The 15,671-nt window shown below is 41.8% G+C and overlaps 1 long non-coding RNA gene across 1 annotated transcript; it reads right to left on the minus strand.

Annotated features, from left to right (window-relative positions):
• Positions 1–844: 844 nt before the first annotated feature.
• Positions 845–15,365, minus strand: LOC115614804. The gene is made up of 2 exons (XR_003993860.1): positions 15,182–15,365; positions 845–902 (listed from the first exon to the last, which is right to left on the minus strand). It is a non-coding gene; the product is annotated as an uncharacterized LOC115614804 (long non-coding RNA).
• Positions 15,366–15,671: the final 306 nt, after the last annotated feature.

Genomic DNA, 15,671 nt, shown 5'->3' on the forward strand with positions numbered 1-15,671 from the left:
ATTTTGTTCTCTTTTCTTCACATGTCAAAATGACAGTCAAGAAAAGAAAACGTTTTAAATCTTGTTTCAGCTATATTTTCTCCCTCATTATTAAAGTACGTTCCCTTACTGCCAGAAGGACAATATCTAAGTTTCAAAGCTTTATATGTGGTTATCAGAACTTCATGAGCAAAGGTGGTAGCTGTGTGATTTCTGACTTTGGTCTGCTCATGTCGTCTTGTTCCATTTCTTTGTGTATATCATATGATGGTCTTAAGTACATCTTGCCTGTGTGCAACTGTGAAGAGCAGGCTTCTACCATGAAATTTATCTGATTAAATAAAGACATCCACATCTGCACTGATATACCCATTTTCTTCCATGTTGATGAAGTAGAGTCCACTAATGCAGCCTATCCCATCCTAAAATAGGAATAGGAACTGGATGAGAAGAGACATGCTCATTACTCATTGCTTATTTGTCTTTGTAGGTTATTAAGGGAATCTGCACTAAGTATCTTATCTATAAGCACCTGAGTTTAAAGTTAGAGGAATTTAATCCCCCCTTAAATGTTCATCAAAACTCTGTCATTAGCAGGAAGTCCAGGCTAAACAGTAATAATTGGAGCAGCACTGTTGCAATAACCTGGAGAAGGTTTTATTTATATAGAACTTGTCTGGGACACAAAAATGCTATAACTCCATGAAAGCATAGAAGCATAGAATGGGTTGGAAGGGACCTTAAAGCTTACCTAGTTTCAAACCCCCCTGCCATGGGCAAGAACACCTTTCACTAGAACAGGTTGTTCAAAGCCCCATCCAACCTGGCCTTGAACACTTTCATGGATGGGGCACCCCTAACTTCTCTGGGCAACCTCTTTCAGTGCCTTACTACCCTGACAGGGAAGAACTTCTTCCTAATATCTAATCTAAATCTATTATTTTTCAGTTTAAAGCCAAATGTCCCAGACTTCTTTCTTACGGAAACTTTCCTACAGTTCTTATTTTGAACTTAGGGTGAAAGAGAGCTGGTTTTTCCCCATAAATGTTCACCCCTATCTCCTGTGTGTTGTCCATCTTTTGACTAAAACATTGACATTTCAACTTGAACCTCCTTTTCCAATTATATTTCTCCTAATCTGAATTAGATATATCTCCTATCTTTTCCACAAACTTTCTCATAGGGAAAAAAGTTGCTTGTCTCATGTTTCTGTTTTCCTGGTAAAATGGGAAGGTAACAAGACTCTTTTTTTCTGTCTGAAAAATAACATTTTCTTTCCATATATAGTGTCCTATTCTGATTTGAATGGCTAGGTACTAGACTGATAGAAATCACAAATTCAACACTGTGTATTTCAGATGGTGAGAAAGAAAATGCAATGAGTAAGATCAGTGTCATCACATTTTAGGTAACTAAGCTAGTTACCCCTAGTTCTCTTTATAGTCAGTGGAAAGAATGATCACTTTTGAAGGAGATGAAATGCTCCCCTCAAATATCAGTCTTAATCCATATAGGAACATTGTCTAGATAGCAACATTTATGTTGCAGGAATCTATATGTGGTCAGATAAACCCCTTCAGCAACAGGTGGATAAAAAAGAGGGATTGGAGGGTGAGCAGGAATTCTTTCCATAAAAACAAATCTAACAAAGATGTTTAGAGCTTGAAAGTAACGAATATACAATGACAGTGAGGATAGTTTTGTTGGGGTAGAATTTAATAGGTAGCTTGGGAAAAAACGGTGATTTACCCATGTATTCCACACTGTCCCCAAAGTTGTTCTAGGTACATCCTAGTAAATTAAGCAGTGATTAAGACTGTGATCAAGTATGCTAAGCAATACTAGATAACAAGAAGGTGAGTCGAAAGGACAGCTTTTAAACTCCTAATCCCTTTTGGAGACACAGCCCAGAACTTTAATACAGTAGTGAGGGTCTGGTTACACTGCTTACATTTCATTGCACATTGGCCATGTATGACCGCTATGGTGAGTTGACCTTGGATGGCTGCAGGTGCCCACCAAGCCACGCTCTCACTCCCCCTCCTCAGCAGGACAGGGTGGGGAAATAACTTTTATTGCTGACCTCATCGTATGGTATGGAATATCCTTTTGGTCAGTTTGGGTCAGCTGTCCCAGCTGTGTCCCTTGCCAACTTCTTGTCCACTCCAGCCTACTGGCTTTTGGTGGGTGGCTTGGAGAGACAGTCTTGATGCTGTTTGAGCGCTGCTTAGCCTTAGCCAAAACACTGGGGTGTTATCAACACCTTCTAGCTACAAATGCAAACCACAGCATTCTGAGGGCTGCTATGGAGAATGTTAATTCCATACAAGCCAGATCCTATACAGCCAATCTACTTATCTTAGAGAAGTCCATCAGAATATGCCAATGCTGTGGCAACTTTTACAGGCTGTGCCAAGCAGTTACTATGAAGTTTGGGAAAAGCAGTTAGCGGTAAATTCGAACTGTTGCTGTCAGCAGTAGTCCTCATGATCAAGAACTGAGGGTGGGTTTTGACTCACCTCACTTTAAATCTCTACAGTTGAATTATCCAGGGGAGAGAAATGTTTAGTGTATGATGTATTTGATCTACTTAAGATATCAGCTTTGGTGATGAAATGCACTTAGGTACCACTGATGTTCAATGTAGTGTGGGATTTCTGTTTAGGTCTTTAAACAGGAGCTGAAGGAGCAGAAAAGCTCAGTGGGAAGTTTCCATTGTTCTTGAAGAGAATATTTTGAAGAAAATAGAATTTTGGTCATTTAACAGCAAAAGATTTTTATTTCTTAGGTAAAAATGAAGATTGAAATTGTTTTTCTTCAAGATTAAACATTCCTTTCTATCCTTCTTATTTGTTTGTTTTTGTTTTCATATCACAGAAAGAGATCCTTTCTGCAAAGTGTAAGAGTTCATTTAGCTAAAATAAGCACCCCCAAATTCTATCACAGACTAGCTTGAAGGGAAAATTTGTGATCATCCTTAATTTCTAAACTCGATGGAGAAAATGTGCCAGATTTTAGTGAGTTGTTTAAATAACCTACTTGGCAGCACTCAGTAAAAGACGCAACCACTTCTGACTCACAGCTCAGTGATCTTTCTACTGCTTAACACTATCCCTCTGCAGGTCACTGTTTCAGGAATGAGTGGTGCAGGCACTGAAGGACTGATCATCTCGCTTGTTTTTGTAGGATATACATCTCTGACCACATAACAGATAGCATGCATGGGCAATGACTCAGTTTAGTCTCATCTGTGGATGACCTTTGGATAAGTCTTCATTATCATAGAATTATAGAATGGTTTGGGTTGGAAGGGACCTTAAAGACCATTCAGTTCCAACCCCCTGCCACGGGCAGTGACACCTTCCACTAGACCAGGTTGCTCCAAGCCCTGGCCTTGAACACTGCCAGGGATGGTGCAGTCACAGCTTCTCTGGGCAACCCGTGCCAGGGCCTCACCACCCTCACAGGGAAGAATGTTTTCGTAATATCTGATCTAAATCTCCCCTCTGTTAGTTTATATATTTTTATTTAAATAGGTATAGTTTATATTTATATTATATATATGATAGTTTATATGTCAGTTAATTTCCATCAAAACCTGGGTAAATGGTGAGAAGCAAGAACATTCAGACAGGTTTCTGAAGTTTTTCTCAGACAAGCATTTACTTTCACATACAATTTGGTTTCAAGGCAAGTTAAAGCCAAGGTGGTTTGGTTCCCCTCCATCTCTTCATGTCAACTACAAAGGCTGTGATACCTAGTTTTCAATCTGAGGAAGAAGCATTTTGGTCATACCCTTGAGGTTTTCTCCTGCTAAGTCTATATCAAAGGCCAAAGAGCTCTGTGTAATATTCCTACAAGCCTCTATGCCAGGTGTACCATGCATGTGGTGAAGTCTGGGTCCATGTTTTCTCTTCCTCTTTATTTTGCCCTTGCCACAGCTTGTGCTCTCTCTACTTCTTCCAGGGTAGCGGGTGCCTCACTCCCCTTCAGATGCAGCTTGGAAGTAAGATTTTTAGTTCTTTCTTTCTGGTTCTCCATAACCCCCAATTTATTCTTTTCATCTTCCCCACACCAAGAACAAGTTACTCTTTTCTTTTTCTCTTTCTTCCTGAAGAGAATTATTGATTAGAAATATAAATACTGTGAGTCACTCCCCTTTGCCCCTTTTCCCTCATCCTGCTCTCCCTTCCCCCACCATCCCAGCTCTTGGAGTATAAATCATTTTCTGTGGTCTGCAGCTCAGCTGGAAAAACTAACAAAATGGGTCTATAATGTCACCAGCATCTAATTTGGTGGATTTATGGGGTCTGGCCTTAAGCACTTGCTGCTTTACAGCGTGTGAGTTCAGTCCTGCAGGAACTCCCTCCAGACTACAGCTCTTTATCCTTGACTGTGGCTGTCTACAGTCTCTAGAGCTTTACAATGGGCAGATCCTTCTCCCTTGGAAAATGGAAGCTCTCCTTTCTGCCCCACCCATTGCCCCTGCTTGATGGGCCCAAAAGAGGATCACAAAACATTCTGTCAGCCAGGAAGGGCTTAGCATTGTTGATGTGTTAGTTGCAGCAGGCAAATGTAGTAATCGAGCAAGGCATGTGTGTCGAGGTTCACACGTTGAGCAGGAGTCACACGGCTGGCTCTCTCTTTGGGCTCCCTCACACACAGGCTTGTTCTTCATGTTTTTACTTCTAATTTTAATCTTTTTTGGTGTTTGGCATTGTCAGATATAGGAGAAGTGCCAAGTAAGAGCAATTGTTTTACGGAAGGCACACATGTTTGTGAAGTCCTGCTTTCAAAGGAGCCTTGCTGGAAGGTGCTGTGCGGCTTGACCTAGGCAAGGGAAGCACAAGGTGTATAACTAAGTAGTGGCAAACATCCCTCAGCTGAAACCTTTCTGTCTGCAGTAGCATTGTGACAACCTTCCAGGAGCAATCTGTCCCCTGGAAGACCCAGTGCTGGTAAGCATTATCTCTAACAGTCCATTAACACCCTGTCTTTTGCTCCAGAGGAACTGGCTTAAAGTTTGTTTGAGCCAATCCATGCATCCAAGCCAGCTGGTGTTCAATGACAAGCCTATGTTTAGGTCCCCGATTCTCTTATCATACACAGACCTCATGTACATGGGACTGAGACCCCTGGGACTACTTGTAAATTTGGGTTTAGGCCCTGCCTGAAAACAGCAGGCACTCTCCTCTAACTCAAGTTAGGTCTATAACCAGCTTGGACCTGGTGCTATTCTTGGGATAACAACTCTCACAACTCAAAGCATTGATGGACGAGAGCAGGGACCCCAGAGTGACTTTGCCTGGACCCAGATGGCAGAATTGCTGTGACCAGTGGAGTACAGACACCTGGATATCTTTTAAAGAGCTCAGCTCACAGTGGCAATGATGGGGTGCTGGAGTTAAATTTGCTCTTTGCAAGCTGGCTCTGCCTGGGTGAATACTCTGGAGGGGTATCTGCATGATGTTCATGATATTTGAAGTGCAGGACTGAAACCAAACTGGGTCTGGCAGCAGGAGAGCCATCTTCTCAGTGTTCTGAGCCATCTTCTCACATCTGTGACTGCACAATTAAGTGTGCATATGTATTTGTACTTACATATATAGGTATTTATATCCCAGGTATAAAACCTATGATAATTCAGATACCAGGGTCTGATGCGAAGAAGTGTTGGCTCTCTTTCCTATGCTTTCACTTACATATTTGCAATCTGGACAAGTATCTGTTTTCCAGTATAAACACGCTTTTGGACAGAAATATGTACTGCAGCGTGGGTCAGGAAAGGGATGACAGATCTGATTTACACGCCATTTCCTTTGCCTTAGCATATTAAGCAGCTTTCTTCTCTGTCCACCACCCTTTCTCCTTGGGGCATCACATCTCATGAAAACCAGTGATGCTTTGTGGAAAGCTGGGGAGAAGGCTCTCTTTGGGGGGCAATCTATCTTGTACTTAAACTAAGTATGGCATGCTTTTGCCTCGAGTCCCTGCATGTATAGCTGAAGGCACGTCTGGTTCAGTCTCTTGCTGTAGACACTGATAAGATATGGGTTTAATACACAGCTTTCCCTGTTCATGCGGACCACGGATGCAGGTCCTCACTGAGCCTTGATCTATCAAGTCTAGTCGTTCTCCCCACCTTCAGGAGCCTATAAAACTTCCCAGATGCATGAGAAAGGTAGTGTAGTGACCCTCAAACAATGGAGAAACTGAGGAATAGATTGTGTATGCGAACATATCCAAAATTACACCAAAAATGTCTGGGAGAGCCAGAAGGAAAAGCCAGATTTGTGGACTCTCACCGATTTACGTATGTGTGCAAACCACAAAGACCATCTAGACTCACTTCTGAAACCCACAAAATGCCCACAGGTCCTGTCGCTGTGCCAACACCATTCTGAATAATTTTACTGATGCTGTTTGCCTTTCCTATCGTGCTCATTCCTGAGGGAAAAGATGATCTTATGGTGAGGGCACTGGTCTAAAATTTAGGAGGAAATTGTTTCAGTGACAATTTTTAGTAGACCTAACAAAATGCTTGTCAACATTAATTTTTGTTTAACGTGAAACATGCCGATTTTCTACTATTTAAAAAATGTCACCAGAATATTAATTGTACTTATTTTCGGACAACCTTTTTTTTTTTTTTTTCCTATTCACAGGATGGAATATTTTTGGCTTTGTTTACGTGTCAACTTCTCTCCCAGTGAAAAACACTTCGTGTTGGAATTTTTTGGAAAAAAAAATAAATCCATTGACAGATAAACATATTTTCCTTTCCCTCCAAAATGTTAGTAACTCATTACAAATAGTTTTTATTACTTGGGTTCTTACCAGACCTGTTCTCATCACAGAACAGTTGCTAGACAGATGAACCCATTAGAGGAAACAGCACTGCAATTTTCATAATAGTAAAGGACCCTCCCCTTAGCCTCACAATTTCTGTCTCCATCAATTCTCAATAAGTCAGAAGAGATACCATCATCACCTTTCTGGTGATACAGGCAGCAAACGGTTCAATTTGTGACTGGTAATACTGATGTCATTTAAACAGCTGCCTCTACAGAAGCCAAGCCCTTGCAAATAAGTAACCTTTCTGTCATTCCTTAGAAGCTCTGGAAAGCCTTTTAGAGCAGTAAGGAGCAAAATTATTGCAACAGCCATGTCTAGATAATAAATTGCTACTAAATTCTCTCGCCACTAGGTCTCAGACTGTTTAACAAAGCTGAATTCTGCCAAAAGCTGTGAGAAAGTTATTACTTTTCAGTACCTGGAAAAAGAGAATTGTAATAATGGAGTGGGATTCATCTTACTTAGGCTCAGTCATCCCATAGGTCCAGGGTAAATCTGAGCTCTCTGTAGCCAAGGGGCACAGGCACCTCCGAGAGATGATTTGCCTCATCTGTATTTAGGCAAGATGAATCCAAACTCTGTGGATCTCTTTTTGTCTTCCCAGAGTGTGGAGGGAGCCAAAAGGACTGGCTTAAACTGTATGCCGGCTTTAGTTGGCTAAAGGTGGTAAGATAAATCCAGCACAAGGTGTCAGGGAAATAAGGGGTACATTGAACGCATTACCTCACCTCAGTTAATTGCTTATTTCTTAGGATATTTTTCTTTTCCTTTGTCCTGCCCCTGTTTTAAGGAGGATGCTGCAGGTGGGTTTTTCATTGGTGGCAAGTTGTTGACCTTACAGCTGAAGTGAAGTTGTGGCATGGGATCTACCAGTAATAAGATCCAGTTTAATGTGTCAGCCACACAGAATTACACTTGCTGAGGCTTGTGACATTGATTTGGTAGATCTGAACTCCTCTAGAGCTTGTGGAAGTGACTTTTGCTATTGACAAGTCTATGGGGTCTCAAGAGATGGACTTGCTCTTTCGGACTTTTTTATGTCTCTGTGATGATCAGAAGGCAGGAAGGAAAGATCTCAGAAGTGAAATTGTCTCAACAAATCCCTCAGAGACATCCTACTCCCTTAGCAGTCCTTGCAGCAGTGGAGCTCCGGCATGCGTTTTCCTGTCAACACCCTCAGAGAGAAATCTGAGCCCTGGTGTTTAAAGCCAGATGCTCAGCTTCCTTCCCTGCCTGCACACATGCCAATCTGTTAGGCTGGCCTCTTGCCTGTTCCCAGGTGGTGTGCCAGGATCAACAAGATCCAGATACCAAGGAAAGAGATGTGGCCTAGGAGAGCCTCTTGAAACCCTCGTGCTGACATACTGTCTGAAAGAGGATCCTTGCAGTGACGACTCATAGCAAATGGCTGCCCCATGCTTCCTGGTAAGGAACATGAGCATTTTGCCAACTAGATGTCTGGCCTGCTTTGCTATTTTTGTACCTAGCAAAGGCCCAAGGTGGAGGGAAAGGCCAGGCTGTTTACCATGTTCGGAAAAATAAAGTCTTGTGAGCAGACACTGTGCTACTGGACTATATTATGGTCAAATGACTTCTTTCAACCTATGTAATTGTGTGCCCAGCTGAGACACTGACCCATGACATGGATCCTGTTGTTCCTCTATCACTGCACGTCTCTTTGATCTTGGGCAGGTCTCTTTCTTTGAAAGAAAGCTGTGCTTTCTTTCATACTGTTTGCCTTTTTAGACAGGGTGGCAGATTTCAGATACTTTTTGCTTCTACAATAACTCACCCAATAAAACCTGGATCTCAGTTGAGTCTCTGATGGGCTCTTCCAAGAAGCAGCCCATAGAAAATACACATGTATTGGAAGACTTCCCATTGTGAAGGAGTCCTAACCCCAGCTAACCAAAACCACTGACTTGTGCAGACACTCCAGAAATAAATACAGGAGAAAAGAGGCTCATGTAGCCCAGCAGCCTGTCTCTAAGATTCATCAGCAGTAAAATGCTAAGAAAAGTTGAATTGCAGAAATCATCGTGATTCATGTTTTGAAAATGAAAGGTTTAGTGACTTGCTGATACTATTATATTTACTACCCCTCATGGACTTACCTTTTGGGTGTTTGTCTATGCTTCTTAGGAATTTTCTTTCTTTTTTTTTTTTTTCCTGACCTTCACGAAGTCTTGTATTTACAAGTGCTACAGTTTTCGAAGAGCTGTAGATAGCTTTGTATGAGATGAGTATGGAATAACCCGCTTTCAAGGTGATTTTTCTTCATTGCTAGTTTCGCATGCTAAAAGTAGGAATCTCCATAAGCTAGACTAGAGCTTTCTACCTAGCAACTAGGGTATATGAAACTCAAACTCGTATTTGCTTTGAGAAAGACACTTCATGGGAGACAAAATTCTGTTGAAGATGATTGCATTGAATAACCAAGAGATTATCCATGACAATGTCTGATTAAAACATCAAAATAGAATGGAAGGAGTGTAACTGGAATTCACAAGGGACCAAAACCAATGGAAGAGACATCTTCATGAAGATTTGAAAATGACAAAGTATCTGGTCTGTTAGGTTTTCTCCAGTCACTTTGTTGGAACAGTAAGGAACTACACCTTTCAGTATGTTGGCTTTACAGTAGACCTAAAAAACAAGCAGCAAGATCTGTAGGGAGGGAAAGGAGAGCAGAATAATGCATTCACAAGACTGCTATGTTATTCCTTCCAAGCTGGAAATCATGAGCTCAAGTATCTTCCTGAATCAGCAGCTTCATCTTTCTGCGTAGGATACATCTTACTGAACTTCAGCCAAATTAAATAGGTTACCTCTAAGTAGTAATCCGGTCCTTCCCTGTGCTTATTAGAGAATGACACCTCCAGGAGACGAGTACCTTCACAAGGCTCAAATACATCTCAGAAGATGGGATGAACCAGCTGTCATCATATGAACTGACCTTACAGGGTTCCAAAGCTGTGGCACATGGAATGTGGTTTTCTTAAGAAGGTGTCCAGGACAGGACCATTGATTTCTCTCTGGACCTCTGGGGAGAGAGCTCCTCCAGGGAGCTTGTCTCTCTCCAGGAATTGCAAAGGAAGCTCGGGGTGATTAATTCAACCTCTTTGTAGATAACCACATCATGAATCTCACCCTCTTACAATTTGGTTCTGCATCAGAATGAAGGGACTTACAGAGACAGACCCCTGCCTATAGTAGGCAACCTTATGTTGTTCAAAACAAGAGCTGTCTCTTAACAGCTGTATACGTCCACCAGATGGAAGTTTACTGGGAATACTAACCTCTGTTCACCTTCTTCCAGAGGATCTGAGACCTCTTTCTATTGAACCATTTCTGGATTTCTGATCAGCGTTTAGGGTTTCTGTTTCTCATCAACTGCGCATCACAAATCTGACCAGATAGTTGGCTTCCTTTTAAAAACATTTCCAAGTAAAAACAAAATCTGAAGCTTAATTATACAGTAGTAAATTACCCATTGAAAACTTCTGTTCATGAAAAACAGAGCAATTTCATCTCCCAACACCACCACCTCCACCCTTGGAATAAATCCTGCGAAGTGTAAATAGTGAAAAGCCAAAGAATTAGGGGGGATGCGAAACAGTGGGACTCTTGTTCTGTAACACTGAAGTGTGAGAACTGAGGAGGGTGAGTCTGTCTGGGTGAATCATGAGCTGACTGTGTTTTGCTTACAGTCCATTCCTTAATGTATAGTCTCATTGCCTTCAGATGTGAGACTGTTCACCTGCACACAATCGAGCAAGGAGAGAATTCAATGCCTTGGGATTTTACATGAAAAAAGTTACATGCAATAAATTGAACATCTGTTAGATATACTGGTTGGAGGGTGAACTTTCAATTAATACTGTTTCATAATAGTGATGTAGGCCAGGGGAAGGTACCATTGGTTACACCTATACTAATTAAATATTTATAGGGCTGCTGGCTAGCACTGAGGCCAGCTTGGCTAAAATAGGCGGTGCCCGTACTATTAAAACCTCTTACTTCCCAAATCAGGATGGGGTCATGCAAGCAGTAAGTATGAAGTGGTCCTTGTCTCACGCTAATTTCTAAGATTGATTTAAAATCTTTTCTCAGTGTTGTTTTTATGGTGCTGGGCCCACACAGCAAATGGATTAGCTTGCTGTAGCAGTTTCACCTCCAACTGGCATGGAAACTCAAATTAGAATATTAGATAAGAGTTCTGGATCTTTGTCTTGATAAAACCTGGGCATGATTCAACCACCAAAGTACCTTAGTTTATTGAAAATACATATTATAGGATTCATCTTCTTAACTTCAGCCTCTAAAATGTGTGTGTCTTGAAGAACCTATATATTTAAACTCCCTTCGTTGTTGATAGAGAAAGGAATCTGCAGATGGCAATTTGTCCCAACAGTGATGATTTAAAAAATGTATAAGCCTCACTTGTGTTTATGTCAAGAAATGAAGCACATTGCAGTGTTTTTGGTTTGGGCTTTGGGGTTTTGTAGGGTTTTTGTCTGCATTGGTTGTTGATCTGGTTTAGAATATAGTTAGCAGACAAGAGGAGCATAGGTCAGTAAACTGAGAAGAAGACCAAATGGTAAAAATGGGTAGGGATATTAAAATCAATTTTGGCTTTAGATAGCAATAGCAGCAGAGTTGATTTGGTAAAATTTTGAATGATAAAATAATAAATTAATGATTTTAAATGCTTGAGCATAGGCAATGGTTAGTTATTTCTGCTACTATCAATGTTTCCATCTTAGTAAGCCATCCTGGGCTTCCTTTACAGCTGGTAAATGCTAGTTAGCACAGCTACAGAAATAAGGATATACTGTTTGGAAATGATCTCAGAAGACTGCTAGTCCAACCTATCACTCAAAGCAGGAATAGGTAATGATGTTGTTGGTATTATCATTGGGCATACCATCAAGGTCCAGAGCAAAAAGTTAACGTGGGAGAATCACAGGCTTATACAAATGAAGTTAATGTGTGATAGTATGTATATATGATACTCAGATGTAGTCAGTTTACATAAGGGTGAAAAAAACCCAAGAGCTTGGAGCTGAATAGTCACACAAACATAGTGCACATCAAACCATCTTGCTCCAGAATTTATTTAGCTGCTGCTTAAACTGAGTTGGGCTCTTTTCCCCAGCTACTCTCACAGAGATACTATTTCTGAGTGCCCTTCTTTGCCAATTAGAAAACAGAAGCAAGGAAAAATAAAGCCCATGAGGCACTGCTGCTGTACATCTCTACCAAAATGGTTCCATTTTGTATCTCTCTTACAGTTAGGTTAAAATACTTCCCCCATATTCTCCCTTCTCCCCAGGAAGTAGGTGCATTTCACAAGTCATAAAACCAGAACCCAAAAGCCCAGTTTCCCATTAGGAGTCAGTTTTGATGGAGCATTTTGCCAAAGCCACAAAACTGCAGGACAGAACATGTCTGTGCTTTTTCAAAGCTACAGCAAGCACAATAAATAACAAAGACAGGAGAAAAGGACTAAAAGTCCTGAGAAACAGTGACTGACAGGAGACAGAGAGGCAACACATCTGACCTGCCCTGTGCCTGCTCTTGAAGAGGATTTGTGTAGCCTGACCTGTCCACACAGCCTTGCTTCACAAAGCTGAAATGCCTGCTTCCCATCCTTTCCCAGCAGCGCAATGCAGCCCCGAACAGGCTTTTTCTCTTTTGCCTTTCATGTTGATGAAAAGGGCAGGTTGGTGTTAGCAATCCCTCTGCAGCCCTAGTTTGATGCCTTGCTGAAGGGCGATAACATTTCACTGCTGAAAGGCAGAGGGGTGATTAGCAGGGATATAATGAAGGTAAGTGTGCGGTAAGGAATGCTTCGGTGCAGTTGGTCACTCATGTCCTCAAAGCCTCTATTGTTGCTCATGCTGAGACTAACAATTTGTCTCTCTCAAGCACATAGATACTGATCTTTTGCCATCTTACTGGAGAGCCATCCCATGGGACTGCCTGAAGAAGGAGATAAAGATCAGCCTCCACAACTCCTTCAGCCTGCTGGAACGTCTTCAGAGGGCGTCAGATGTCAAAAGCAACAGAACCTCCCCACATCTCCGCATTTTGTCAGCTACAGGTTCCAAACAGGGCTCTTGGGGTTCAGTTATGCATGTACCAGATAAAGATGCCAAGCTTCAGGTTACAGTAATATCCCCAGTAAACCCTCCACATAGAACTCTTTTTAGGGAATTCCTCATTCTGAGTTTTTTCTCTTTAATAGCGTAAGCCAAGTGAGAGTTTTGGAGGTCTATTTCACTATGTAATTGTCCAGGTTTACATTGCCTGGCTTGCTCTGACTAGGGCAGGACGAAACCATGACTGAACTGGGGAGCCAGAATGATCCTTGTGCTGATCCCTGTTGGTCCAGCAAAGTTTCCAACTTGGCAATCCTTCTATTCACCAGGACAGAAATCTCCATGGGAGTCTTACACAGCAGAAATAACTTGATGCAACGCATCCCCAGAACAATTTCTAATGCAGAGCACGAGACTGAAGCCTGAATCACTGAAGTCTGAACCACAAGGCTCTTGGTACCAGCTACCTACACAGCTCAGGGGCCAGACACCTTGGTTCTACCCCCAGCACTACAGGCAGTGGGAGATGTGACATGGTCGTCATGGTTTTAGAGTCTTTGATAGCATAGATCAGCATTGTTTCTGCTGTGCTATGTTTTCACCAGCTCAGGATCAATTTCTAATACTTTTAAAGACATTAAATGAAAGATGAAAGTTTAGCCACCAGAGGAGGCACCGTTATGGGACTTCATGCGATTTGCCATCTTTCTGCAAAGGCAGATGACCTAAAAAAAGGAAAAAATTAAAAAAGAGAAAAAGAAAAAAGACAGCATTAGAGTGGTAAGATCTGAGTTTAAAAATCAGAGAAAACATTAAACGACTGGCTTTAAAACATGTCGCACTTCAGAAAGTGAAGAGGATGTGATTTGTCTTTGTTTTATTCTAATTGCTCAGCGCTGTAGGTTTATCCCAACCTGGAAAAGGGGATATTTGCACCACTTGATGCATCAGTTATGGGGGTCAGAAAACTCTTCTGGTACTGTATTAACTTTCTTTGAGTGGTGTGTGTGTTTTTTTTTCCTCAGTGAGAATTTATGACTGGTGATTCAGAAAGTGAACCGGTGTTTATTTTCCTTTTCCTATGATACTCCACATTGCCTATGTTCCAGGAAACATGACATAGCTGTTATTGCTAGAAATGAGCTTTCTGCCAGTGGTTTACGTTCACAACTGGCTTCTGAAGGAAGGAATTTCTGGCAGTGCTCCACAAACTATATAGTTTTGTCCTGTGCAATATTCTTAAGCTTTTTTTTTTTTCCCAGATTTGCAAAACCAAAGAGAAGATAATTAAGAATTGCCATTTGGGACAGGGGATTGAGTGTGTGTCTCTTCTCCTCACTTTGATTAATCTCTGAAACAGCTTAATGCATTCCACAGTGTTTAAATTCTGTAAGATCAAGAAGAATTTACATTCTTTTACAGCCATGCACTGCACCCTCAGCGGGGCAAAATGGCATCACCTCATGGACAGCCGCATAGGTGAATTCTGCCTGTGCAAGCAGATGAAGCTCCAATACCAACAGCAGCATTAGATCCACAAGAGATAAAAGTTTTATAATAGTGCTGCCAAGCATACAGTGCTTTTAGGGAAAAATCTTGCTGAAAAGGGAAATTATAACTAGTGCACTTGAAATGACCAATTGTCAAAAGCATGATCAGTTAAATTCTCCTTGTGTGTTGTAGAACAGTAAGAGAAGATGGCATAGCACTCGAAACATTCAAGGTCAGGTTGGACATGGCTCTGAGCAACCTGATCTAGTTAAAGGTGTCCCTGCTTACTGCATGCGGATTGGAAATATATGACCTTTAAAGGTCCCTTCCAACCCAAACAATTCTATAATTCTGAAGTAATGTATTCACAGGAAGATTCATTAAAAAACCTCTTCTGATGTGTTGGTTACATGGAACCTCTAAATGGAGGTGAAGATGAAAACCAAGAGATAAGAACATTTAAAGGATATTTAAATAAGTCTGGATTCTTTTTCTCATTTCTGTGCATTGACATGAACAAATACAGTCATAGAATCATAGAATCACAGAATGGTTTGTGTTAGAAGGGACCTTAAAGTTCATCTAGTTCCAACCCCCTGCCATGGGCAGGGACACCTTCCACTAGAGCAGGTTGCTCTAAGCCCCATCCAACCTGGCTTTCAACACTGCCAGGGATGGGGCAGCCACAGCTTCTCTGGGCAACCTGTGCCAGGGCCTCACCACCCTCACAGGGAAGAACTTCTTCCTAATACCTAATCTAAATCTCCCCTCTGTCAGTTTAAAGCCATTCCCCCTTGTCTTACCCCTACCTGCCCTTGACAAAAGCTCCTCTCCAGCTTTCTTGCCGGCCCCTTTATGCACTGGAAGCTTCTCTAAGGTCTCCCCTGAGCCTTCTCCAGGCTGAACAAGCCCAACTCTCTCAGCCTGTCTCCATAGCAGAGGTGCTCCAGCCCTTGGATGGTCTTTGTGGCCTCCTCTGGACTTGCTCCAACAGCCCCACATCCTTCTTATGCTGAGAACCCCCAACAGTACTGGGGGAGGGGGCTTTCACAAGAGCGGAATAGGAGAGGAGAATCCTCTCCCTTGATCTGCTGGCCACACTGCTGGTGATGCAGACCAGCATATGGTTGTCAACAGTCAACAAGAAGAAGAATACTAACAGAGGTAAAAAGTGTTTTCTCAATGCTTTTCCCCCACGGTTCTCATCAAAATCTTGAAATATGATTGCCTATAACAGCAATT

The sequence above is a fragment of the Strigops habroptila genome, chromosome 1 (assembly GCF_004027225.2).
Source record: "Strigops habroptila isolate Jane chromosome 1, bStrHab1.2.pri, whole genome shotgun sequence".
Classification (NCBI taxonomy): Eukaryota; Metazoa; Chordata; class Aves; order Psittaciformes; family Psittacidae; genus Strigops; species Strigops habroptila.